At 45.6% G+C, this 27,257-nt stretch overlaps 1 protein-coding gene and 1 long non-coding RNA gene across 6 annotated transcripts in view; one reads left to right on the top strand and one right to left on the bottom strand.

The window, feature by feature from the left end:
• Positions 1-27,257, top strand: part of Kank1 (KN motif and ankyrin repeat domains 1) — a 201,437-nt gene that overhangs the window by 106,608 nt on the left and 67,572 nt on the right. The window lies entirely within an intron of this gene.
• On the bottom strand, positions 1,504-10,820 carry LOC121140495. Of its 2 annotated transcripts, none has more exons than XR_005877357.1 (5): positions 10,687-10,820; positions 10,299-10,436; positions 5,803-5,908; positions 3,072-3,225; positions 1,504-1,941 (listed from the first exon to the last, which is right to left on the bottom strand). It is a non-coding gene; the product is annotated as an uncharacterized LOC121140495 (long non-coding RNA). The 2 variants fall into 2 exon arrangements; XR_005877358.1 differs by having other exon boundaries at positions 5,803-5,905.

Raw genomic sequence — 27,257 nt, 5'->3', positions numbered from 1 at the left:
ACACAGACACACACATACGCATACATACACACACAGACACAGACACACACATACGCATACATACACACACACAGTAATAAAGATGAAGAAAATTCTGCCATTTGGAACAATGTGAACTTGGAGGCTGTTGTAGTATGTGACACAAGCCAGATTCAGAAAGGCAAATACTGTCCAGTCTCTCAGAGGAATCTGTAAATCCTACCCCTACTCCATCCCCCACCCCACACCCCTCCAGCCCTCTACACTTCTGCATGGAGGAAAAGACTGCTGGGAAGATTTGTTGAGACGTAATTGTCCATTCATTTCCTAAGTTCTTATCAAGCTGGTCCCTGTAAGGAGTGCTACTTGAGCTTTGAGCCAAAATCTAGGAATAGGAAACATTTACATCTTTAAGAACTCAAGTCCAACAAAAACGCTGGCTGTCAGCCTTTTCGAAGTGAAGCAAACTGTGTTTCCTGGTTTCCCAGAAACCCGTGTGGGCCTGAACCAACCTGGGCTCAGAGCTTTTGTTTTTCTGCCTTTCCTTTGAATCTACTGGAAACTTGTGGGCTGAGTCTTCTGATAGTTGTCCGTTGTTTAAAGTTTTACTTTTCTACGTTCATTTTTATGCAAGGGGATGTTTGGAAAATCCCCAGACTCAAGGTCACTTAAAGAAAAAAAGAATCACTCTTCAAATTGGTGTTTTGTCTGAGGTACTGCCCTGCTGTGTTTGCTTACTGAAGCTGCCTCCACAGAGTCACTCAGACAGAGGTTTAGAATAAAATGAACAAAAAGAAGCTTCAAGCCTCTTCGACCAATGGGGCCTGTGCTTTAAAATGGCCGGAGAGATGTCAGGGCTTAAGAGTACTGACTTAATGTAACTCAGAGAATTAGGTTTGAATCCCGTCATGCATAGTGACTCAACATCCTTTTGTAACTCTGGTTTCAGTGGATCAATACCCTCTTCTGCCATGGACACTGCAAGCACATGGTGCAATACATACGTACAGGCAGACACTCATACACATAAAATAAAAATAAATCTCTTTTTTAAAAGGGCTAAAATGATGCTGGGCAGCGGTGGAGCACACCTTTAATCCCAGCACTTGGGAGGCAGAAGCAGGTGGATCTCTGTGAGTTTGAGGTCAGCCTGGTCTACAGAGTGAGTTCCAGGACAGGCTCCAAACCTACAGAGAAACCCTGTCTCAAAACAAAACAAAAACAACTCCCCCCCCCCCAAAAAAAACCAAAAATGACTCAGGAGGCAGAGGTAGGTTGATCTCTATGAGTTTGAAGCCAGCCAAGGAAGGCTACATAGAAAAAACCCTGTCCAAAAAAAAAAAAAAAAAAAGTTAAAATCATTCATTAGAGAAGTGGTTCTCAGCTTATGGGTCTCAACCCCCTTGTGATGGGGTGATCCTTTCCCAGCAATCACATATATGTGATAGCCTACATATCACATATTTACATTATAATTCACAATAGTAACAAAATTACAGTCATGACATAACAACAACAATACTGTTATGGTTGGGGTCCCCACAACAGGAGGAGCTGTATTAAAGGGCCGCGGCATTGGACGGTTGAGAGCCACCGCGTTAGAGTACATTGCAGGAAGAGTGTGAGGGCGAGTGAGCTGCTGGAGACAGCCTGCGGATGCTGTGGCTGCATCAGGACACTCAGTCAGAGCTGAGCCGAAGAAGCGAGGTGTGGGACTGTGGAGACTAGAGGCAAAGGGCAGGGCTGGGGCAGGTGAACGGATGGGCCACAGGTCCAGACAGATGCACGGACTACAGTTCAACAGACCTCATCATATCCCGGAACTCCAGGAGGCCAGGGCCTGCCTGTTGATCACCTGGTACACACAGGGTGGCCGTCCAGGTGAGGGCGTTGTACCCCTTCCTCACTCTGCCGTGTTCAGTGCGTTCTCAGGTCTGGGTTTCCTGACTCAATCCCAATTTTCTAGGATAAATGTAGAGAGCATTATTTTTTTCTCCTGTTTACTTTTGGGAGTAATTCTGTTAGCCCGGGCGGTGCCACACAGATGGAACTGTTCGTGTGTCCACCAAGGGACACAATTTACCTGCATTTGCATTAAACATGGAGCCAAATGTGTCCTCCAAAATCTCATCTCTAGGGACAAGACAGCCTGAATAACCTCTGTGTTATACAATATGGAGGGGCTGGGAAGGTGACTCCATGGTTAAATGCTTGCTCTTCTTGGAGAAGATGAGAGTCAGTTCCAGCACCCACATGGAGTTGCTCACAGCTGCCTCTAACTTCAGTTCCAAAGGATCTGACACTGCTTTGTCTCACTTATGCACAGACAGACGGATAGATGGACATACACACACACACACACACTCTCTCTCTCTCTCTCTCTCTCTCTCTCTCTCTCTCTCTCTCTCTCTCTCTCTCTCTCTCTCTCTCTCTCTCTCGCAAAAATCTTATACAGTATAGAGTAAATTAGAGCAGGACATTGCCTGATCTTATCTCTCTGTCTCTCTCAGTATCTCCCCCTCCCTCCCTCCCTCTTCCCCAGACCTCCCCATCTTTCTACCCCAGCCTTCTGAATGCTAGTGTCTCAGACTTGCCCCACCATGCCCTCCCCGACCCATGTTCCTTTACATTTCTTATATTCTGAGTAGATACCAGGATTTCTCAATGTCTTTGCTTTCCAACTTCTCCTTCATCTCCTTTTGTCTTTAGTTGCTCTTTTATGTTTTATTTCTTAGTTCCTTAGCATCCTTTATTCCCAGCCCCATAGGGTGATGGACAGCAGAGAGTGAACAGCACCGTTCACTGTTCCTAGACCCCCATGCACTAAAGAAGACAATTCCTTAGTATGCCTGTCTGCTCTTAATGCCGTGGTCAAGTCTGCACCGAGGCAGGCAGCGCCTTCATGGGCTGTCTCCCTGCCGGCTCATCTCCCTAAACATGCCTCCCTTCAGTATACTCAGGACCAGCGGGGTTTGACGTAGATGCATTCGCCTTAGATCCCTGCCCCAAACACCTTTCTCCCTGTCTGTCTACTCTGTGCCATGGACAGGACCTTCTTTTTCTCCTTGTTAATAAGCTTTCCTGATAGGTACCTCCACATAGTCTAGGAGACCCTGATGCTGGTCTGGTCTCCGAGAGCCCAGATGCCGCTGCCGAGGATCTTTTCCCAGTTTGGAATAGTCCTGGTTTGGATTTGGTCTCTTCCATCCTGTCTGGCCCCATTGTGGATCATCGGCTGAGGTCTAGCTGTTAAGGGAAAAAAATGATATCATTCTACTTTGGTGGTGGTGTCGTGGCTGGGAGTAGATGTGTGGGGATTGAGGACTCCACATCCTGTCCTGGATTGATGGATTTGTTTTTTTTTCTCTCTCTTTCTATTTTTAGCAATAAGTAATAACTAAGCCTCCTGAAGAATTTGGGTCCAAACAGGGTTGAGGCCCATGTCAGCAATATGTGCTTGGTTACTTAGCAAGAGTTTATTTACTTGTTTGTTCCATGCTAACTAAAAATAAACCACAAAATCTATAAGGAGTATTCAGACATCTTTCATCAATTATAGCAAGCACAGTTTTCCCGACATGGTATTGTCTTAAATAGACAAAATATTTTAAACAGTTGTTTGTTACATTTCCTCCCTGATCCTAGAGAACATTTTCCCCCTTTATTGTTCGAGAGAGCTAAAGCAGAGAGCCCTTGTCTCCTGACTTGAAGTTAGACAATCAGAGGGAAGGGCAGAAACTGCAAGGTTTCGCTGTAGATCCCTCCTCAGGTCCGTTCCCGTCAGTGGGCCACCTGCTGGTTCCCCTTCCGCCTTTGGACCTTGGTTTCTGTGTTGGCCTCTTCCTGACTTTGTTCTTAGCTGTAGACTCTGAATAACTCTCAAGTTGGGTCTTACACTGGACATAGCTGCCTTCATGTGTCTCTGCTCCTAGATGCACATTGTCTGTCCACTTGTCGCAGATCTGTCTCTACATCCTTGGCTTCTGCTGGTTACCAGGAGTGCTGAGAAACCAGAGCCAATGTTATAGATTCCCGGCCCTAGGGCCATTGGCCACCTACAGGACAGGACAGGACCTACAGGACAGGTCCTCAAAGAAGACTCCTCTTGGTCTGCCCAGTTTCTAGTTCCCACACTGAGATACATCTCCTTGTCATCCTTGTTTCTATAGAGAGTTGATTTCTTGGTGACGTTTGGTGGCCCTAGGTGGACCAGTGGAGGGTTGCCTTGCTCAACTCCCCATCTTGAATGTTTTTCCTTTCTCAGTGACACATAAAATAATGTGTATTTTATGATCTCAGATTACATGGGAGGATGTCTGCTCCTAACCCTGCATATGAGTTTTCCTGACATGGCACTTTCTTTCTGTCACAGGGATGAGCAGATACCCTGGCTCCCTCCCATATGCTCAGGCTTGGCTTGCTTGCCTAGTAAAAGCAGCCCAAGCTTGCTCCCACTCCCGTACCCTTCCCCCACCTCTGGGACAGCTGCCTGCCTTGTCTTCCTGATGGTTGCACACATGCAACAGAAATACAATGTTAATAAATATTTCTGCATGTAATGGAGAAACAAGCTGTAAAAATAGTCATTTGCCATCTGCTCGGCTGAATTGCGGAAAGCTGTGACATTTTCTGATTCAGTAACTTAACTATTGCTCCTCCTGTCCAAACAGATTATAAATATCCAAACACATGTCTTGAGACAAAGTTATCTTTCTCAGAAGCAAATATAAATGACAAATGTTACCCGATTCCCTCTAACCCCTGGAGTCCATGCTCTAGGTTGTACTACTACATGTCTGTGGTACAAACATGTCAGGGACATCCCCGTGCCTATGAAAGAGGTAAAGAGACTAATGGAGTTCCCAGTGAGTGGCTGAGGGTGTGGCTTTCACATAGCCACAGTAGTGACCTGTCTTCCCAGGGCCTCTGTATGTCGCATGCTTGACCAGGCTCTGCATGTATTACCTCATCCATGATGGAGTCTGGCCACTCCTGTTAGGAGCAAAGAGAATAATAGGAATAAAAGGCAGTAATCCAAAGCATGAACTCAGTCAGGTCCAGAGTGAGAGAGGCTGTAGAGAGCTTGGTCAAACTTTGCTTGTTGGAAGATAAACAAAGGGCACAGCGAGGACTTTCCTGGCTGGTGGGGGACGAGTCACTGTATAAGCAGTTGGAGGTGCGTGTATTGCTGTTATTTCTGCTTTGCATCAAATGCATCCACAGATTGTGTCTGTTCCTTTGCCTTCGAGATAAAGACCATGAGCTTGCAAGTTGGTGATGGATTAAACACGCAGTGCAGTATGTGCCCCGCAAACAGAATTATCTATTCAAGTTCTGTAACCCACAGTCCAGCACTCAGCATTTGTGAGGCTTCTGTTCTGGGCAGGCAGCTGGACCAGGGAGTTCCCGGGGATGCCACCCCATGATTCGAGATTGCTTTCCTGTCTTGAGAGCCAGCATGTACACTCTGGGGCGCAGTTACCCACCCCGACTTCTGCTTCCATTCCCCACTCCTCCGCTGGAACAGCTGAGGGCTTTCTTGCTTCTCTCCCTCTAGTTGAGTCCTTTCCTTTGTGCCAGTCCAGAACAGCAATTCCAGAAGACTAACCGAGCCCAGGTGTCTTTTAGTGACCCCCCCCCCCCCCGCCCCCAGCTCCTCATTGGTTTCAAAATACAAGGCAAATTCCTTAGCTTGGCACACACAGCCTTAGTCATCCACGCTTGGATATCTGATTTCCCACAACTTCATACACACCCCATCCTGTGGGCTCTGCCCCTGCCCTCTTGGAAGAGCCTGCTTCCTTCCCTCCAGGGCCAACTTACTCATTTCTAAGACTCCCTGACGGCCGGGTGTCCTCTCTTCCTCTGTCGACATCCTTATTTGGGTCATCCTCCGTCTTTCTGCACCTCTGTAGGTCTGAGCTCTCTGCTGGACGAAGTACAATACAGGTGTGTCATGATGACTTCCAGCTCTCTTCCCTCCACGCGTACCCAGCCTTGCTGTCAACCCCCTCTCCCTAGAATGAACACTATGCCTAGCCTGTGTAACCACTCAGTGGAACCTGGCCTGTATAACCACTCAGTGAAACTTGAATGATGGAGGTGAACTTTGACTCTTAGTGTATGAGGAGATATTGGTCGAGTTGTAGGAGCAGAAGTGAATGTCTAGCAGGGTTTGTGCTATAGTGCCAGTAGCCACCAGCTTTTCCAGGGTTTCTTACTCGAAAACAAATTACTGAGTTCTGTGCTCTGAGATTTTGCTCTTTGGGATGAGGTGCTTTATTTGTCTTGATAATTGGCCTTTACCTTGGGGCTCTAAGAGACAAGGTTAAAGGAAGGGATGGGATGGTGTGGTAATTGTATTGTTCTTCTCAAAAGGAAAGTTAATAGAAACTATTTTAAAAACTGGCTGGAGAAGGTAATTACTGGGAGCATGGAGAAGATAATTACTTATTTCATTTACTGTAACTGGTGCAGATGGATGCTCTGCAGAATGCAACAGCTTAGAGCTTTTTTTTTTTCTCAGAGCTTCCTTGCGTAGGTTTAGCAGCCCCAAGGTACAGGGCAAAGCCTTCCTCTGGGATGAGCTTTGGGAATTAATTCCTTAGCTGCCTTTTGACTGCCTCTTTGTGAACGGAATGGTCTACTCTGAGGGTCTGTAATTGAGCCTCCCCAGGAGAGTGCCTGGGTGCCTCATCTAAGGGAGTAGTTGGAAATGGGTTTTAAGCAGAGGCAGGCTAGTCCTCTCCCTTGTCTTAGGATATTCCATGCTGGGTCTGTCTCTGTTGGCACACTTCTGGAACCCTATAAGAGGGTGGTGGAATAAAATATTTCATAGACTTCAGGCAGGAGCCCTTCTCTATCCCATCCAAGTTTCTACCAACATAAGAATCCTCATGATGAAGTCTTGCCCATAGCAAACTATCCGCATTCTGGGGCCTGGCAGTACAGGCTCTTGAGAAATCTTCTGATTCATCTTAGTCTTGTTGTTTGATTGTGTACCAGGTGCAAATAAGAGACCAAGAAAAATCTTGACTCAGAGTGTCTGCTTTATATTAAATCCAGGAAGAACGTCTTTAAGGTTAATTGAGTATTGGCACAGTGCTGCCATCAGCCGCCCAAGTTGTCCCAGCCACTGCACTCTCCTGCCCCGCTCATGCCAGCACACCCTCAGATTACATAGAAACAGCGTGGCATCCTGACCTAGCGTCGTGTGCCCCCTTTAGAGCTATGGAAGATGGCCCACGGGAATACGCTAGAACTGAGTCACATGGCCTTTCCTGTACCAGTCACTGGCAAGGAGAATAAGGTTAGATGGGCACCATCCTCAGTGAAACAAAGGTAGAAAACAAAGGCTTCAGGGCCTATTCCACACTGCTACCCCTTGCCAGTTTAGTTTATGTTATCTTTTTTAATTTTTCGTGCATGGGCGTTTTGCCTTCATGTATACCTGTGCACTACAGGTGTGTCTGGTGGCCACAGAGGCCAGAGAGTTTATTAGATCCCATGGACCTGTAGTTAGATGGTGTGAGCCACCACGTGGGTGCTGGGAATTGAACCTGGGACCTCTGGAAGAGCAGCCAGTGCTCTTAACTATCTCTCTAGCCTCTCCAGTCACACGTACGGTCCTTCAGCACTTACTTGTAAATCTTTTATGTTCTTATGTACTTTTCAGAGAGCCACAGACCTTGACTGTGTTTGTGCAGCCCTCTTCTGAGGTGTTAAGACGGCAATGTTCACACATCCTAGTCATAGCCCCTTTGAGCCTAGACTAGTCCTTAGAATAGGATGCGTGTGGTCCCTTTCCATTCAGAATCCCTTATTAGTGAGTGAAGAAAAGTAAACAATTTCCCCCCCCCCTTTCCCATTTCCATGTGTGTGGTATGTGCATATGTGTGTTTGAGTGTGTATAAGCGCACGATGTGTGCACATGATCATGGAGACCCAAGGTTGCTGCTGGGATGGTTCTCCGCCATTTTCCCACCTTACTCATTCTGTTAATCAGACCCAGAGCTCATGCCATGTCTGGTCTCACCTCACAGCTTGCTCTGGGCAAGCCCATCTCCACCTTTTGAGACGGGAATTACAGGCACATGGGTTCTGCGTTCCAAAATAGCCCTGCACTTGGGTGGCAAGCCCTTTAACTACTGGCCCCAGCCCTTAACTTTTAGGGGGCACAAGGTATTTAACCCCCTTAATATTGTTGCGTAGCTGATTATTTCTGACAAGTGGATACACATCAGAGCTAGTACACACTGGATAGCTAACAATTCAGAAAGCGTGTTGACTCAGGCATCATTTCAAACAACTGTCAGGTAGTCTGGGGGAAGGGCCCAGTCTGCTCCCTAGGAATAGGGGTGTGTTCTGAGAGTGCTGCCGAGGGCTCCATATACAAGCCCTTCCTCTACAGAGCTATGGAATAATCTCAAAATTTCCAAGCTTTGTACTCAAACTGTTTCGGGTAAGCATATCTGATTGTATAAGCTTTGATGACTAAATCCACCTTCCTTCCTTGTCTGCATGGGTAACATCTCATTTCTCCACTTCCCGTAGAACCCATGCCAATATTTCAGCAGTCAGAGAGGCTCAGTTCCCATCACTGAGTACACATTGCTAGGAGAGGGAGGGAGCAATGGAGGAAGAGGGAGAGGGAGAGGGAGAAGGGGAGGGAGAAGGAGAGGGAGACATTGAGGCCAGAGGTGTCAGATCTCCTATAGCTGAACCACCCAGCGTGGGTTCCCGGATCCAAGCGTAGGTTGCCTGAGAGAGCAGTATGCATGCCCTCTTAACCACTGAGCCATCTCTCCAGCCACTCACAGCTGTGTTCCCACAATGCTCAGCTCTTGCTGCCCTCCGTGGGTCCTATCTTCAGGCCCCGGTGCCTTGTGGGAGTAGTGTATTATTATTGTTTACTTTCTCCTTCAAATTTTTTAAGTCAGGATGCATATATCATGGTATTTTCTCACAGTCACCTTGCCTCTCACCATCCCAGGAATATTTTCTGTCCAGTTATATTCGAGTCTGGCCGTGCCCAGCCCCCCCGGGTTTTTGACGATTCTGTCTTTGTTTCACTTTTTACCACCAGTTGCCTAATTATCAGCAGTGTCAGGAAAACGTCTGTATCTTTTCTCAGGTTCACTGTTCCCAGGGTTTCTTCTTCTTTCAGACACTCCCTGATAGCCTCGTTATGCACTCACGGTGACGATGGGGAAGCTTTTGTGCGGGCGGGCGCTGTCGGGTGTTCTTTCCTGGCCTTTCATCTGTGACAATACTTGGCTTAGGGACTAGAGGGCTGGGTGGCCCTTGTATAGCCCATTTTGCATGGTTCAACGTTTATTTGGTTGTGACTAATGATGAATGGAACCTGGTGGCTTAAGCAGCAGAGGTTCTTAAATGGCAAAACCTCCAATGTACTTATTCAAACAGTTTGCTGGTCCCTACACCCAAGGATTTCTGAGTCACTAAGTCTGGGGTGAGGCCTGGGAACTGGTGCTAGTAAGTTGTCTGGTCACAAAAGCACAGCTTTCTCTGGGGACCACACTTGAGACGCTCTGTCAAGAAACAGCCCAGGAATGAGTACACATCTCTTTAGGTTAAGTGTTGGATGCTAGCCAGGCCTGTTGGTACAGGACTGTAACCTCAGCTAGGGAGCTGAAGCAGAAGTTCAAGCCTCCCTGAACTACAGGGAGGGTCAGGGCTAGCTAGGGTTTAAGGCCAGCCTTGGCAACTTAGCGAGACCCTGTCTCAAAACAAACATTTTTGAACAGGATGGTATGTAGCTTGAAGTGAAGATTAAGTTGCCCCCTTAGCTTGCAAGAGGCCCTAGTTTCAACACACATACACACATGCATGTATGTTCTCAAGCACAAATTGATATATATTTGGGAGATTTTAGCTAGGTACTTTTCAGATACCCTCATAGTAGGTACTCATGTGGGATACCTTTTATTAGGTATACATTTTAAAATGAATTCTTAAATCAAGACATACTTAAGCATTAAGAAAGTAAATATTTTTTGGAAAGCAGATCTTGGAGTTGATGGATTCAGTTGGCTCAGTAATGTCAGATACTTGGGCTGGTATTGTTTCCTTCTTTTCATCACCATGGGGCCTCAGGCTCCTGGGTCCCCAGACTGGTTCTCCTTGGTGACAGAGCAGCTGCAGAAGTATTCAGATCTTATTCAGGTGCAAGCCATTCAGTGTCCTAGCTTACATACTATCAGTAACTATTGGAGACACTGAAATCTGAAGCATGTTTTGGCAAAGATAACCACTAAGGTGTAAACAGAGCAGTCACAGAGACAGATTGACTTGCTTACCTAAGAAACGTACTGTGTGGTTCTTCCTCAGCCTACTCCTTAATAACTGAAGCTTTGAATCAATTTCTTGACCGTCTCCATACATTCAGGGTCCTTCACCTCATAGAATCTTCCAGCTCCAAGGATTTTGTTGCAGGGCTAGTAAAGCAAACAAACAAAATGCTACCATCTCCATCCGGAATTCTGCGGCCAGTCCAGCATGGCAGCATGAGGCTGCAGACAGACCCACCACCTGGGCCAGAGGCTCTGCAAACAGGACTGACGCCACCATGGCCGCAATGGGCAGTGAGTTCCCTGGACAGGCCCTCTGCTCCACCGCCTTCCTGCCCCACTGGGGTGTCCATACAGCCTGCCCAGCTGAAGGCTCGTCTGAACCAGCCCCTCCCACCTGCTGACTCCAGCCTGAGCCCTTTCAGGCCTGGTCACCGTCTGGCCCTTGAAGAAGGTATCTGGGATGCGTGCTGAGCCAAGGCTAATCCAGTTTTGTTGAAGGGAAGCCTATGAAGAAGGTTTCTGACGAATCTGTTTCCTCCTGGGCATGGAGGCTAAAGTTACATTTTGGCACCAGCTGCGTGAGGCATCCCAGTGTGTCCCGTCTGTCAGAGGCTGGGTACTTGGCAAGGGCTCTGTTGGTTCTTTATTCCCAGGCTCTGGGCCCATGCCAGGCTACCTTCCCTTTGAAGTGTCTTAATGTTTTCCTTCGTAATCTTGTTAAGTTTGACTTCTGTGGAAGAAGGACTTAGTTCTTCCTAATTCTCTCTTCCTGTCAATTCCTCTGATCCCCAAATCAATGTGGATACTGGCACTGCCTCCTTTGACCTCCCAAAAGGGACATTCGGTGATGCTCACCACTTGGGAGCAGTTTATACCTTTTACCTGCAGCTTGAGCAAACACATTGTTTTCAGCATATTTAACTTTCTTCATGAGTTTTAAGGCATTCCACCTTTTAAAAAGCGAATGACTTGGAATGATTTTACGTAATACATGGAGGAAGAATCAGGTATCATGGAAGTCTCATTCCTGTGGCAGTCTGATTAAAACACTCCCAAAACACACTCCCTTCCCTCCCCCAACTTGGATGCTAAACAGTTGCTTTATCCAGCATTTCTTCAAAGCTGCTGTTTGACTGTCTGGCATTGTACTCCATCCTGTTTCCCTTAAATATCCCTTAAGTCTTCTCATCCATGTCACTGGCAGTAATGGTTGTCAAGAGCCCACTTTCTTCCACTTGAAGATTTGATGTTGGATGATTTCCTGAGCAGGGCAGCAGCCATGTGCCTCCTGGAAGTGCCTCAGGCTCCGTGTGAGGTTTCTGTCATAGCCAGGGCTGCTGTAACAGAATGCCGGAGGTGGGATCACTTAAATAGCCTAAGCTCAAGTTCCGGAGGCATGGGCATCCAACATCAAGGTCCCAGGAGTTCAGTATGTGGTGAGGGCCTCCTCCTCATGGGTGGACAGTGTTGTCTATGTTTTCACATGCTAAAAGAACACATAGGCTGACCTGGATCCTGGATCCAGAAGCCTTTTTTTTTTTTAAAGGGCACTGATTCTATTCATAGCACATATCCCTCAAAACTGACCTCCAAGAAACACAGGAGCTAGGTGTGTGTGTGTGTGTTTTTGTTCATACATGCGTGTGTCCTTGCATGTGTGCGTGCATGTGTTCATGGGTGTGCATGCATACAAGCTCATGCATGCACATGCGTGCAGAGACCAACATTCTTTGTCTCTCCCTCAGAGCTTTATACTCTTCTCTCTGTCTCTCTTCTTTGTTTGCTTTTTTTGAGACAGGATTTCTCTGTGTAACCCGCCTGCCTGCTTTTGCCTCCTGTGTACTACCACGCCCTGGCTGGGGCTTTATTCTCTTGAGGCAGGGTCTCTCAATGTAACCCTGGAGCGTGCGGGTTTTCAGCTAGCCTGGCTGGCCAGCAAGCCCCACTGATTTGCCTGTGTCTGCCCCTCACCAATAGGTTCCAGATTACACTAGGCCATGCCTGGCTGTTTGTGCAGATGCTGGGGATCTGAACTCATGCTCTCAAGCTTGTGCAAGCAAATGCTCTTACCCACTCCAAGCTGAGCTATCTCCCCAGCCCAAGCTCTGCTCCTAGAACCATTGCCTTAGGAGTTAAGCCTCATCATTTGAATTTGGGATGGGGGTAGACAGAGGTGTTCTGAGCCCAGCAGCCTCCCAACCTCGGTGTGTGCGGTTCCCTTTTAGAAGAAAACCCATTTCTGAGAGAGGCGCTCAAAAACCCTGTTCGCCATCTGTGTGCCCTGTGAAGCTGAAGGCCCTCGCTCTCGTTCTCATCCTGACTGTCCATCCGAAAGGAAACTCTGTTTGTGGACCCACATCAGCATCTTTACATGCCTGTCTGAGTGTTAATTAAGCTGTAAAGCGGAGTGCCAAATTTTGATGTCAGTGTGTGGCAGATGTTGCCAAGAGCCCAAACCAGTTTCCTTTCACCACCAGTGAGTGATGCTCGCAGCCTGAAGAGCTAGCCCAGTGATGGTGGAAAATTCAGCTGAGGAAAACCAGAATCCCTATGGGAAGTGCTAATTAATGCCAGGAGATACACACGGCCATGCAGACCACATATTTAGATGCTGTCTGAGCATGTGCGCTGTCTTTATCAGATAAACAAATGAAAGTCTTTTGTGTAATTGTTTCCTGTGTGTAATCCTTATCAGATGCATCATTAGAAGTAAAGGGGAACAGCTTGCAGCCTCTTAGGGTTGTCTGTAGCCTCTGTACTATGCTTAATGAGACCCCTTGTGCTGCTGCAGACCACGCATAGGTGGAGCAGCCTGCAGAAGTCAGGATGCTATTCCAGTTATTGTGGGTCCAAAGAAACTCTAGGCACCTGACCTTGTAGTTAAGGACCTTGTGTCATCTTACAGCATCTGGACTCTCTGATTTTTTCTCATACCCTCTCATCAAATCTTACCTTTCCCTACCAGCTTTCTGATCTTACAGATCAGGGAAATGCAGACATTTTTGTGGTTGGTTGTTTTGGTTTTACACCTCTGCGTGTGAATATGGGTACGTGTGCTGCCACAGCACTTGTATGGCAGGTGTTGGGGCTTTCTCCCCACCCCACCCCTTGTTGTCTTTCTTGTTTGCTGATACATACATCCCAGGCTAGCTGCCACCAAGACTTTCCTGCATCCCCTCCCGTCCCACTACAGGAGTAATAAGACACTGGGATTAAACATGGATGTGAGTGTGCTTGGCTTTATGTGGGTTCTGGGGATTTGGACTCGTCTTCACACTTGCTGGACAAATGCTTTCATCCACTGAGCCATCTTCCACACACTAAATTTTAATTTGGATAATATTATTGAAGTTTAATTGAAGTATAATTCACCACACAGGAAGTACACCCATTTGTTAACATGTGCTAATGTTACTTAGTCCTACAGCCATCACCACAAGCAATGTTTGAATGTTTCTGTCATTCCAAAAAGAAAACTGATTGGCAGTTATGAACCATTCCCTCCTAGCCTTGCCATCACATGCCCGATCTAGGAACCATTAATCTGACTTCTGTCTGAGCCTGTTTTGCTTTTTCCTTGGGGATTTGATGCTCTCTGATAGCTCCTGGCTTGGATTTCTCAGTGAATATACCCAGTGCACTCTGATGCACCAGCACTTGGGTTTTTACTTCTCATCCCTCTGTGTCTCCCAACTCACAGCCTCTGTATCTGAGAGCAGGAAGGGTCCCGGAATAAACTGGTCTTCAGAAAACTCTGTAGTTAAGTCACTGCAGGCTTTACCAAGTCAGTGGGAGAGACAGCATTCTGAAGGTTCCCTGCAAAGACCCTTTTCCCCTCTCCCCCTCACCTTAGAAAGAGGAGTTGTCTATGCAGCAATTTCTCTAAATTGATTTACACTTGAGCAAATAAAAGTTGGAAAGCATTTGGCAGGTCTGGTTTTGAACCGGTTGCTGATTTTGCTAATGTTCGTAGGAGAAGGACTTACTTTTGAGGATGCCCTACCCAGAACTCCAGGTTCCTGTTTGCACTCAGCCTCCAGCACTGAGGGATAGTTGGCATTTCTCTGAATTTGCTGATAAGATTCTCCATCCTTGAGGGACAATAGTACAAGCTAGACAAGGAATGGTAGCATGAGATATTTAACTTTTGAGATACTTGGCTGTGAGTTCTTCACAGTAAACACGTGCCTGTCCCCTGACTTCCCCACATCTTTGAGCTCTATAGATGGAAAAAAATTGGTGCCTGAGAAGCTCATGCCAAGGTGATGGGAGGGTATCTTTAGAGGTCTGCAAGTGTTTTGTTAATGCCTGTTTATGACTATCTCTATCTCTCTCCTCCTCCTACTTTATAGTTTTTTTGTATTAAATATGTCAACATGTTTTTGTAAGAAGCAGAGTAACCTTTTTGTAAGAAGAAAGCCTGTTTAGAAACACACAGACAACACAAGGAAGTCCATTTTCAAGTGCCTGCTTAGGTCCTGATTTGAAAAGATCTTATGGCTTAAAATAAAAAAAATGTAATTTGTTGATTTTGTATATTTCAAGATAAAGGTTTTGATCTGAAAATGTGTTGGGGCATCAGGTAGGAGGATGACATTTCTCTGTCTCATCCATCTTCCTTTGAAATCATAATCAGATGTTTTTGGTATGCATTTGTATGTGTGAATGAGATCTCTGGGATATATGTATTATATATCCATAGATATCCATATATATGCATTTTATATCCACAGATATCCATATATATGCATTTTAATAAGGTTTGCATTATAGCAACCTTCAAATATCTTTTTGATCACTTGGCGTTGTGTTAAAGTCTATCCTTTGCTGTATTATAACTTTCTGTATTAATTAACTCTTTCCATGCTGCTTCTGTAGAAAAAGATTAGGTTTTGCCTTTTCATTCGTTTTGAAGTGTATGGTCTTGTTTGTTTGTCCTCCCAAAATGTCAGTCCAGTGCTCTCTCTTCTCCCGTTAGAATTCCAGTCAAGACAAATGACTTTAAAATTTTTTTATTACTTTTGTATTTTGTGTTGGGTGGTTTTGATCTGTGTACGTGTGTATACTACATGAATTTCTGGTGCAAGAGGAGGTCGGAAAGCAGCATCAGATCCCCTGGGAGTGGAGTTATAGGCAATTGTGAGCCACCGTTCGGGTGCTAGGATGCCATCTCGGGTCTTCAGGAAGAGAATTCAGTACTCGTAGTCTCTCAGCCATCTTCCCAGCCCACAAAGAATTTTTTAGCCTCAGTGTACTAACCACCTTTGATTGGCTTTTCCTCTGAGAACAGGTACATGCTAGTGTGGGGTGTGCTCATCACGGTGTAGCACATATCTGTTTCCACCCCGCCCCCTGGTTATTCCGCATGGAGAGCCCATGGTGCTACCACTCAGCCTGTGGAACAGGGAAGTGGAGTAGAGGGGACTCTGGCCTTGTGGGCCTGAAGATAAACTATGCTGTCTCCTGGAGAGATGCTTAAACCAAGCACCAGCTTTGGAATCAATGTGGTCGTTCAGATTTGTGTGGTTTTGACAAAGCACCATTCCTTTGGTTAAAGTGGGTAAAAAGGAGTTACATTTTATTCTGAAACATGTAAGAATTCAAGAATTAGGTCCTGAAAGTGGGTATGGTGTTGCATACCTGTAATCCTAGCACTCAAGAGGCTGACACCAAAGGGTCACAAATACAGGGCCTGTCTGGCCTACATAGTGAATTCAAGGTCAAAATCTGTGATGGGCGCCAGGCTCAGCTCCAGGTGAGATGTGCTGTGATGCTATAGCCATTTTCCAGCACTTCCTGGCATACTGGTATGCTCTGTTATGAGGTGACAAGATGGGAAATCAACAGTAAGTTTAAAAATACTACCACTTAGCTGGGCAGTGGTGGCGCACGCCTTTAATCCCAGCACTCGGGAGGCAGAGACAGGCAGATCTCTGTGAGTTCGAGGCCAGGCTGGACCGACAGCCTCCACAACAATACAGAGAAACCCTGTCTTATAAAACAAAACAAAACAAAAAAAATACTACCACTTTATGGTTCCTTTCTCTGCTTTTCCATGAGATACAGACAAGCCTCTGTTCTTATCTTTGGAACCACTCAGGTCTCAAAACTAGGGAAAACGATAGAAAACTAGTTCTTTTGGTCAGTGTCCATCCACTTTCATTTTGAAAATACAGCTTTAGTTTTCTTTAAACAAAAGAAAACATAGTGCGGTTTGACTCAAGGAAGGGTCTTGAGGGGAAGCATCCATAGATAGCTGGGTCGTCCAAGTGCCCAAGCACTGAGTGCTGGAGCTAAGTGTTCTGGCTTATCTTGTTTCCTCAGAGCAGTGAATACTAAGTAAGTACCGAACAGCTCGGTTTCCTCTTCCGGCTCACAGACACACGTAGCAGAGATGAAGCATCGGACCGGACATCAGCTCCCACCCACACTCCCCCCAGTTGGTAGGGTGGGGAGCGATTTTCATAGCGATGCCGGTACAGTCCAAGGAGAAGTGTTGTAAAGATCTGTTTAAAACACCCTTCTGACAATTTGATGTGGGGCCAAGGTTGAGTAGTTCTGAGGTGTCAGCCCCAAACCATGGTTTCCAATCTGTTCTGAAGGATGCAGGCACCATCGGACCCCAAGCCTGTGTGACACAGCGAGAGTAGCAAGTCATCAGGAAGTGGGTGCCTCACCCAACTCTGACTCTGGGTGCTGTTGTCCCTTCCCTGAGTTAGGGTGGCATGTGTGGCCCCCAGTTTTGAGGATGGTTGTGATTAGTTGAGATGGGGGGGGCTCCTGGTACAGCAAAGGGCTTTAGTGTGCCTGTCCCTGCAAAGAATTAGGAGTGAAATTCCCAGCACTGATTCCTCGGGGCTGTGAGGACAGGAATGTGGGCCAGAGGGACAAGATAATGAGGAAGTGAGATAAGGTCCCCTTCCTGCTCCATCCTAGGGGTGGCCTGGGATTTTGAACCGTCCCCTTTACTTTTCGAAACAAAACCAGACCACACTTCTAACTAGCTTGTGACTCTGTGTTACACTTCACCAAGTGTCCTCATGTACACAGACAAGAATTTGGACGTATCCTGTTCTCCGGAGCTGCTTCAGTGACCCAGGGGGGTTTCTACTCACCCAGCATTGCCTCTGATACTCATGTCTTTGCTTTGGGGATGCGTTTGCTCAACTATAAGGCCATTTCTGAGATAAGTATGTATGTTAATATGTAATATTTTCCCTTACATTCCTTGTCCTTTTCATTTTTTTAAAACAGGGAATCTTTAATTTTATGGCTTGAAACTTTTAAAATTACTTCTTTTATGCATGTAACCTATGTTGAGATTCTGACATGACAGCTCATCAGTGCCAGAACTTCACCTGTGGCTTGCTAGCATTTGTTTGGAGGTGTTAAGAGGCAGTTCTAGAAGGTTCCTTGAGTCCAACTATGTTTTTGATGAAGATGTGCTCCTGCCTCACGTTTTGGTCTGCCTGATTGGTACATGACAAGCTGGGGATACAGCAGTGGGTAGTGAGGGCACTCTGGGTGACTCAGGGTGAGAAACTGGATGTTTTCTGTTAATTTTTCCTCGGTGTCTGTTGTGTGCATACAGTAACTGAGCTTAAAGATAGAGACTGCTCTGAGCAGAGAGTGAAGAGTAAACACAGAAGCCGGTGTGGAGCAGCTCTAACGTCATATAAGATTCAAACCCACTGAGAGCACATTTGCTACTTTGCAGAGAGATTTTTTAAAAGATTTTATTTATTATGTATACAGCACTTCATGTATGCCTGCAGGCCAGAAGAGGGCACCAGATCTCATTACAGATGGTTGTGAGCCACCATGTGGTTGCTGGGAATTGAACTCAGGACCTCTGGAAGAGCAGCCAATGCTCTTAACCTCTGAGCCATCTTTCCAGCCCAGCAGAGAGATTTTTGATATGCTCTTTGGCAGATATGTTCATCATATGCAAAGCCATAAAATTGGGGATGGAACTCAGAATTCCCTCCCGTGTTTTTGGTTTCTGAAGAACAACACAATTCTATACATAGTTGTAGGATATGAGCAGGCTGTCTTTTTTCTTTTCTTTTCTTTTCTTTTCTTTTCTTTTCTTTTCTTCTCACCCACCTCTTGGAATTTACTTATAGGAAATTAATGGGGAATTACACAAAGCATCCTGTCAAAATGTTGCAAAGTGAAAAATACTCCAAATATTTAGTAATTAAGGAAGGTCAAACAAAATATGTAACAAATATGAAAGAATTCTATGCAACCAGTAATAAAAGTTATTGTCTTACATAGCTTGTATTATGGTGTGATGTGGGGTGTGTGTGTGTGTGTGTGTGTGTGTGTGTGTGTGTGTGTGTGTGTGCGCGTGTGTGCTTAGTTTTTGAGACATGGTTTGTCTATTTAGCTCTGGCTGGTCTGGAACTCACTGTGTAGACCAGACTGGCCTTGAACTCATAGATCTGCCTCTGCCTCCCAAGTGCTGGGATTAAAGACGTACCACCTCGCCCTGCTACAATGTTATGTGTTATAAAGTAACATTTGGAAATAAACTTGGGCATATACAAGCACAGGGAAGAGCCAGGAAACCACACTAAGCATGCACTCTTGAGGATTCTGTACCTCGTGAGATGCTCAGCAGTTGTTTCTCCAGTGTTTGGCAGGGCCGCCTGTGTTAAAGACGAGTACTCTCCGAGTATGTGGAGACCGTGTGTGTGCCCACCTGTCAGCAGACTCCTGGGTTGCCACATGCTGAATGTTGTGACTAATTCTGTAGTGAGCATGGGGTTCAGTGTTTTGGAAGCAAGTTGCTGAATCATAGAGTAACTCTGTTTCTTGTTTTGGGGAAGCTTCCATTATAACTACCTTTTTATTTTTTATTTTTCAGTTCTGATAACGGGCACACGCAGTCCTATGTCTTCACTTTACCATTGTTGTTAATTAGGGAGACAGGGCTGGCGTGATGGCGAAGCTCCCTAATTAACAACAACCATCACTTGCTATCTTGGAAGACAGCTCTGCCCACCACTGCACCACCAATGTCACTTAGTAGTTTGGAGTTTGATGGCAACTGTGAGGTGATAATTCACTGTGGTCTTGTTTTGCTTTGCTTGGCACTGAGAACTTTCACCAGGTAGCACGTTATAAAGTGCTTCATCGTAAAGTTTACCCTAAGTAGAAACTTATCTGTTCTTGGAAAACACACACACACACACACACACACACACACACATCTCCCTGGGAGATTTCTCTTTAGCATAACTGAGCCTTTCTGAACCCAGAGGCTGGTGATAGCTTGAAGGTGAAATCCTCAATGTGAGGTCCCAGAATCCAGTGTCTTCCCTCCTGACGCATTGCTTCCAAGGTCTGTGAGCCTCAGAAACACAAGCATGAGCCTGCTTTGTTTACCCTGTAGTATCCAATACTGTCTGCTATCACATACTGAGGTTTAATATTGGTTTAAACAAACCATTGAAAGTTGGGCTTCCTGGGATAGCTTCTAAACCACTGAGAGGCATTTTGTTAAAATCCTGGACACTTCCTGGCTCCTGGAGCCTTGAAACTTGGTTTCTTCCTGGTGACTCTTCCTGTCAAGCTGTGGGGTTAAGACCATCTGCTGTACATCGGGGTCTCCTAGAAACTTGTTAAAGTGTGCATCGCTGGGTATGGCTCCTAGAGGCTTGGTCCATGACTAGGACAATCTGAGGATTTTCATTTCTTTTTTCCTTTTATTGAAAATACTTTTCTCACATAACATATCCTGATTATGGTTTCCCCCCCCTCTCAGTTCCTTCCCACCTCCACTCCCATCCAGATCCCCTCCCTTTCTGTCTATCATTAGAAAAGAACAGACATCTAAGAGTAATAATAAAAACATAACAAAGTATAATAAGATAAAACAAAAACTATCACAAGGACAAGACCAAAAAAAAAAAAAAAAAGAAAAAGAAAAAGAAAAAAGAAGGAAAAGTGCTCAAGAGAATGCACTAGAGTCAGAGACCCACTGTTTGCTCACTCATTGTTAATACTCAGACATCTGTACTGGCATCCTCAGCTGCAGCCACTAAGAGCATTCATCACCTGTGCACATTCACTACGTCCCCTTAGAAAGGGCCAGCCACCTCCCATCTCTCTTCTCTCCGTTCTTCTCTCTCCTCTGCCTGGATCTCTGTCACTATCCCCCTCCCCCCCTTTTCTCTTGTGCTACTCCTGTTTCCAGAGGCTGGTCTCCCCCGCTCCTCTCCCCTCCCGCCTTTTCCTGTTTCCTTTCCCCTAATGAAAAACCCTCCACGTGAGCTCTGTTGCGTGGTGTCTTTTCCTCTCAAGCCGCTTTTTAAATTACAACACTCATAAAAACACTAAATTGGAACATTTCTTACAAAATTCTGGGAGGCAATGCTGCTGCGCCTGCTGTTGTGGGGACTTCACTCTAAGATAAACCATTTTAAGGTTAAGAATCTGAGGGTGTGTAACTGGTCCCATTTTACTTAGTGACGGCTCCAGTAGTAATGGGTCAGTTGAAAAATAATCTTAGAGGATGTCACTGGAGAATATAATCCCAGAGGAAATAAAGGGAAAGTTTTCTCTGAGAGCAGCAAATGAGAACTTCTTAAATTATTTAAACAGGACTCATTTAAAGTCTTCCAAGTACAGGGACTGAATTCTCTTACATCTGTGCTGTTGGTCTTGTTCTGTTTTGGTTTGTTGAGACAGGGTTTAGTTCTGGCTGTCATGGAACTTGCTCTGTAGATCAGGATGGCCTCAAACTCACAGAAATCTGCCTGCCACTACCTCCCAATGTTAGTCTTATTCTTAATGTCGGACTATGGAACGGTACTGATGTTTTAACTCATGAAGCACTGGAAGACAGAATTCTTTCTCAGCAACAACAAGGCACCGGTAATCTGGTCACACTTGTAAACAGTTTAGTTTCCATTAGGATTGTGTTCCCCAAGACGTTTGCAGGAGGGCCAGGGCAGGTGAGAACACGCTGCTCCATGGTGCCTCACCTGAGAGATGTTTTCCTACAAAGTTGGCAACAAGTTGAGAGGTATTCGTGAAAGGAAGAGAGGGTGGTGTGCTTGTGACTGCTCCATAGTCTGTCACTTGTGGGGGCAGGAGAGAAGTTGGTTGTCACTGTCCAGTGAACTTTCACCCCAGAAAGTTTTCTGGAAAGAAACTTCCGCAAGCATTAGTTCTTATTATATGTACAGGAAACCATGTCTGTCCCAGCAACCCAGCTGGAGCAGACCCTAAGTGGAGCTCTGAAAACATCTGGAGGCTTCCAGGTGGCATTAGCCTGCCCACGGCTCCTACACACTCTAGGAAAGATACCAGTGTCCTTTTGCAGTGTTGGGTGTATGTGGATGAGCAATAGGGGTCTATGAGCAGGCACGGCACACCCACACTCACACCCACACCCACACCCACTTGGGAACAGTGTAAGTACATGAGGAGGCAGATGTGACCGTGGGAACTTTTCAAATAAGGCGGAAAGGAACCTATGCGTCCTTTGTTCTCAAAGCACGATCTTCAGTTAACTTATTTCAGAGAGAAGAGGATGGGTGTGTGTCTGCTTTGCTCAATGCTGTATACTCTGAGGTTCACAATCAGACTGGCTTATGGTGACCAGACACTGAATGAATGAATGAATGAGTCTGTACTCTGAGGTTCACAATCAGACTGGCTTATGGTGACCAGACACTGAATGAATGAATGAATGAATGAATGAGTCTGTACTCTGAGGTTCACACTCTGACTGACTATGATGACCAGACATTGAATGAATGAAAGAACGAATGAAGAAACAAACTTATTCACTGGTGTTTATTTTGTTTTCTCCTTAGCATCTGCATTTTAATTGGTTTCTGTGATAAAAACACCTAATTCAGCCTTTTATCTGGGATTTACCCAACACATGAAACTGCAAATATAGCTAGCTGTGTAGACAACATAGCCTAAAATACCCCAATAAGCAAACCCCAGCCTTCTTTTTCCATTAGAAAGGAAAGCCAGTATCTAGGTAAGATTCTAATTTATATCTTGATCCATAGTAAAGATCCCTCTGTCCTTCCCACTCAAAGAAAGTGATCTGCTGTAGACTGGGGACTCCATGAGGTTGGATCATACTAGGTAGCATGACTGTAAAACCAGGAAGGGCTGGGTGGTATATCTCACCCCCACTCCCTCGCTCCCATCCCCTACCCCCCACCCCCACTCCCAGATGGTCGGAAGCCAGTAAGCACAGGAGACCACTGGGAGAGAGTCTGATCCTGAATGGTGGCCACACTGACATAACTTTTGATTGTTGCCATTAATTAGATAGTTGGCTGTCTTTGCAAAGTTTACAGGAATGCATAGACAGTTGTATGTGATGTGATGTGTGTGGTGAGTTAGGTTTTTGGAGACTTGGTTGAAAGACTAACTTAAACGGGATTGAGCTGTGCAGTTTTTAAAACTGGAGCAAAGGTGTTTGTGCGTGTACGCGCCCAGTTGCTTTTGGTGGAGTGTTTCCTTCAGGTTTCTCTCAGGTTGTCTTAAGCCGTCTTGCTGCCTTGCGCCGTGCACACTTCTTTCGGTCTAACAGAGGTGGGTGGCCTCGAGCATCCTTGCTCTGAGCCTGTGTATCCCCGTGCAGCCTTTGAAAGGGACATCACGTGTTGGCACGTGTACGTTCTCTTGTGTCAAAGTCTTGTGCTCTTCCTGCTAATCCCACAAGCAGAGAGCCAGCTCAGCTGTGTCTGCTCAGCCATGTAGCCACATGTGACTGGGTCATTCTAAGTCTTTGGTACTCGTAAAATGAGGGAATGGATTTTAGTATTTGCGTGTTCTTATCTTAGAAGGGGAAAACAAGGTGGTCAGTATGTTTTAATAAAATGTATCATAATGTCATCATTTCCTAAGATTTCCTTCAGGCTTTATTAACACTCAGAACAAGGATATGTCTTACAAGTGAATGTAATCTCTCTTCTTCCTTCTCCTCTCCATCCTCTTCTCCTCCTTTTTTCTGAGAATCAAGCCCAGGACCTTATACATGCTAAACACATGCTGTACCACCATGTGTTAACCTCATAGTCAGCCCCAGTATGGTTTTGGTAAGCATCTTATTTTTTAAATTTTTGTTTTTATGTGTTATTAGTGGTTTGCTTGTGTGTCTGTGCACCACATAGGTGCAATGCCTACAGAGGCCAGGAGAGGGCGGTGGATCCCCAGGACTGGAGTTACATATGATTCTGAGCCACCATGTGGGTGCTGGGAATCGAACCTGTATCCTCTGGAAGAGCATCCAGCACTCGTAACCACTTAGCCATCTCTTCAGCTCTGGTTATTTTATAATTTTATCATCATTTAATTAGTAAAATATGTTTTCAGATCAGCATCACTTAATGGTGCATCATACAATAGGTGAGGTTTCCCATTTCAGTTTTAAGAAATCCTAGCAAGGGATGAACACACACACACGTGCACACGTACCTCAATTTCTCCATCTGCTGTCTTTCATTGGTATGCTCTTCACAGAACTCTATTGGGTTGCTTTTCATAATGTTTCATTTCAGCTAATGTAACGTATTTGTGAGCTCAATTCTTTATCTTGTTCACTGAGCTACACTTGGGCTACTATGGAGGTGATCTTCAGGACCGCTCAGTCTCTGGAAATAAAAAGATAAGGCATGCCGGGCGGTGGTGTCACACGCCTTTAATTCCAGCACTCGGGAGGCAGAGGCAGGCGGATCTCTGTGAGTTCGAGGCCGGGCTGGACCAATAGCCTCCAAAACAATACAGAGAAACCCTGTCCCGTAAAAACCAAAAAAAAAAAAAAAAAAAAGATAAGGCACAATCTTCATTTTTTCTATTGAAGCATTTTCCCAAACCGTAAAAAATGCTTTTTGCAGGTACCAGAATTCAGCCACAATTGCATTACCAGAGTTAGTGGTTGCACTATCCTCCAAGGGAGAAAAGAAGTGCTTTATTGAGCTGTAACAAGGGAATGGACCATGGCCATTCTCTGCTTTCTTCAATGGGCTGCATTTCAGGAGAAAGAGGAAGTTGGCACAACTGGAGGGCCATCTGTCAGATGGAATAGTACCTGGGAGGGACAGATCCACAATTTACAGCTATTCTCAACACAGGCACATCCCGTGACAGGGTGCCTTGTTATTTTATCTGTGACATGCTTGTAGCTCCTACTTTTAGGCTTCCTTCTTTTTATTGGATTGTTGTGTTTTAGGAGAGGGTGGGAGAGACCAATTTGGATCTGAGATAAAGATCTCCTGCCAGGTGAGAGAGGTTCAATTGGGGGGGGAGGGAGCATGCCTGTGTATACCTGTGTGTTGGGCCAAAGTCCATGAAGCTTGGCTGGGAAGACTCTGGGTGCATCTCTATTCAAATACCTTGACACATACTTCATTCACCCCCAACACCCACAGCTTGTTTCTTCTTGCCTTCTGTTTGCCCTCAATAGGTTAAATGGTGGTATTTACAAGCCTCTCTGAATTGATTCCACAGTACAAATCTGAGAGGCCACTGAGGGGCCAGCAAACAGGGTTCAGCCTCAGGTTTTTGAGGTTTTTGCTGTGGCTTTTAGAAGTGTGGTTAGTTGAAGATTCCAGAAGCTTGGCTTCTCTCCTTGACTCCCTCCTTTTCCCACCCCTCCCCTCAAGTCTTTCCAGGCCCCACATTCTTTTGTGAAAGCCTTACCTGGCAGACATGGACTGTCATTTCTGTCCTTGAAAGCTAATGTTCTCTCTGTCCCTTTCCCTTTAACCCGGCCATCGAACACCATGCACAGTTTAGTGCCTTGCAAGTTCAGTGCCCCTGATTCCCAGGGAGTGTTGGTAATGGCTTCTTAATCAGAGAGATTAGAGCCATCTTGCCCTGGTGTGCAGAAGCTGGGAGCCTTCTGGGAGTGGAAGACTCAGTATCTGGTTTCCGACCATAGCACTTCACTGTAGCTAGAAGAATGTGCAGGAAGACGTGCCTGACAGAAGCAGCCTTCAGCAACAACAAAACGTCCTTTTTTGACTTTGCAGCTATGAGGAGTGAGGAAAATTTCACTAGCTAAGGAGCAAGGTTCTCGGCCTATGTGATCACCGTCATCAGCCATGTTTTCCCTTCACTCATACTTAAAAGTATTACCAACATCCCTTGTGTTCAGAAAAAAGCCTGAGAGTTGCCTGTAACATGGGAATCATATACTCTTGCATCTCCCCTTTCAAAGCAAATAAAGCCCAAATGACAAGATGAGTCCAGACATTGGATTGTTATTATTAATATTATTGTTGTTGTTGTTGAAGTAATGAAGGAGCCAGCATCGTCCATTAGTACATCAGCCAGGGGCAGCCACAATGAACATCCTTCTCACGTTTTCTTTTTTTAAGATTTATTATATATACAGTGTTCTGTATGCCTGCAGGCCAGAAAAGGGCACCAAGTCCCATTACAGATGGTTGGGAGCCACCATGTGGGTGCTGGAAATTGAACTTAGGACCTCTGGAAGAGCAGCCAGTGCTCTTAACCACTGAGCCATCTCTCCAGCCAATCCTTCTGATTTTTAATTAAATGCACAAAGACACATTTAAAGAAAAACAAACGCAGATTTAGGATTTGATTGGTAGCATCGTTTGTTTGTTTGTTTGGTCAGTTTTATTTTGTTTTTCAAGACAGGGTTTCTCTGTAGCTTTGGAGCCTGTCCTGGACCTCACTCTGTATACCAGGCTAGCCTTGAACTCACAGAGATCTGCCTGTCTCTGCCTTCCAAGTGCTGGGATTAAAGACGTGTGCCACCACTGCCAGGCTGGTATCATCTTTTTTTTAAAAATCAGTGATATTTAAAATCATGGTGTATTTATGCATATGACAATTTAGATTTTAACAGCAGTTAGAGATTAATGATGTTGACTGTCCTCTGCATTGCCATTGTTAATAGCGTGTTGATTTTTGTGGGGTGGGTGTGTAGGTGTGTGCAAACACACAGACACATAACACCTATTGTATAACTTGCAGTTTTTATTTATTTGAGTGTGTGGCGTGTCAACACATGTGCCATGAGTGTATGTGGCGGTCTGGAGAGCACTTGCTATAGAGGCAGGGTCTCTCGTTGCTGCTGCTGGCCTGCGTTCTCCTTGGCCGTGAACTTGTACCCGTTCTCCTGGCGCTGCCTCCCATCTCACAGAGGTTGCTGGCTTTCTGGCTTTGAGCCGCCATACCTGGCTTTTGATGTGGGTGCTGGGGTTGAACTTGGGTCCTCCAGCTTGTGTAGCAAGTGGTTTTACTTTCTAAATCATCTTGTCAGCCCTGTCTTGGTTTTTAAAATCAACTTACACTGAGCATTTTACCATAGCCGTAACAAATCTCGGTGACTTCGGTGGCTGTGCTAGGGTGGCATATGTTTCCACTGTTATTTTAGCACACTCTTGTCCCTGAGAGGTCGCTTGGCTTCCTGGCTGACACCACTTCACAGGGAGGAGTGCTGCCTCTGGCCTCATAGGTCTGGAGTTAGGATGGATTGGCAATGTTCTTGTTTATAATTAACTTTCTTTGCCAGTTTTTTATAGAAGCATTTTCAAAAAGCAATGGCTAGAGCAGTATTTTTTCTTTCTAGATTATTTCTTGCTTATTTCAAAGTTTGTAACTGTTATATGTCTCAATTCAGTAACCCGAGGTAACCTTTAACAAAAAGTCAATGTAAAACCAAAGATATATGGTGTTGTATGCAATCCAGTGTCTCTGACTGCACGTCAAGCTATCATTTGAGGTTTGTCTAACAGAACAGTGCAAGATACTGATGGTTTGGATCATTTTGTTTGGCTGGGCAGTGTTGGTGTCACACGCTTTTAATCCGAGCACTGGGGGTGGGGGAGTGGGCAGGGGCAGGTGGATCTCTGTGAGTTTGAGACCAGTCTGGTCTACAGAGTAAGTTCCAGGACAGTCAGAGCAACATAGAGAAACCCTGTCTCAAAAAAACTGGGGGTGGGGGTGGAT

This window comes from Mesocricetus auratus, unplaced genomic scaffold, assembly GCF_017639785.1.
Source record: "Mesocricetus auratus isolate SY011 unplaced genomic scaffold, BCM_Maur_2.0 Super-Scaffold_4256, whole genome shotgun sequence".
Lineage (NCBI taxonomy): Eukaryota > Metazoa > Chordata > Mammalia > Rodentia > Cricetidae > Mesocricetus > Mesocricetus auratus.
The sequence above is the reverse complement of the archived record's forward strand: the minus strand, read 5'-3'. Positions and strand labels throughout refer to the sequence as shown.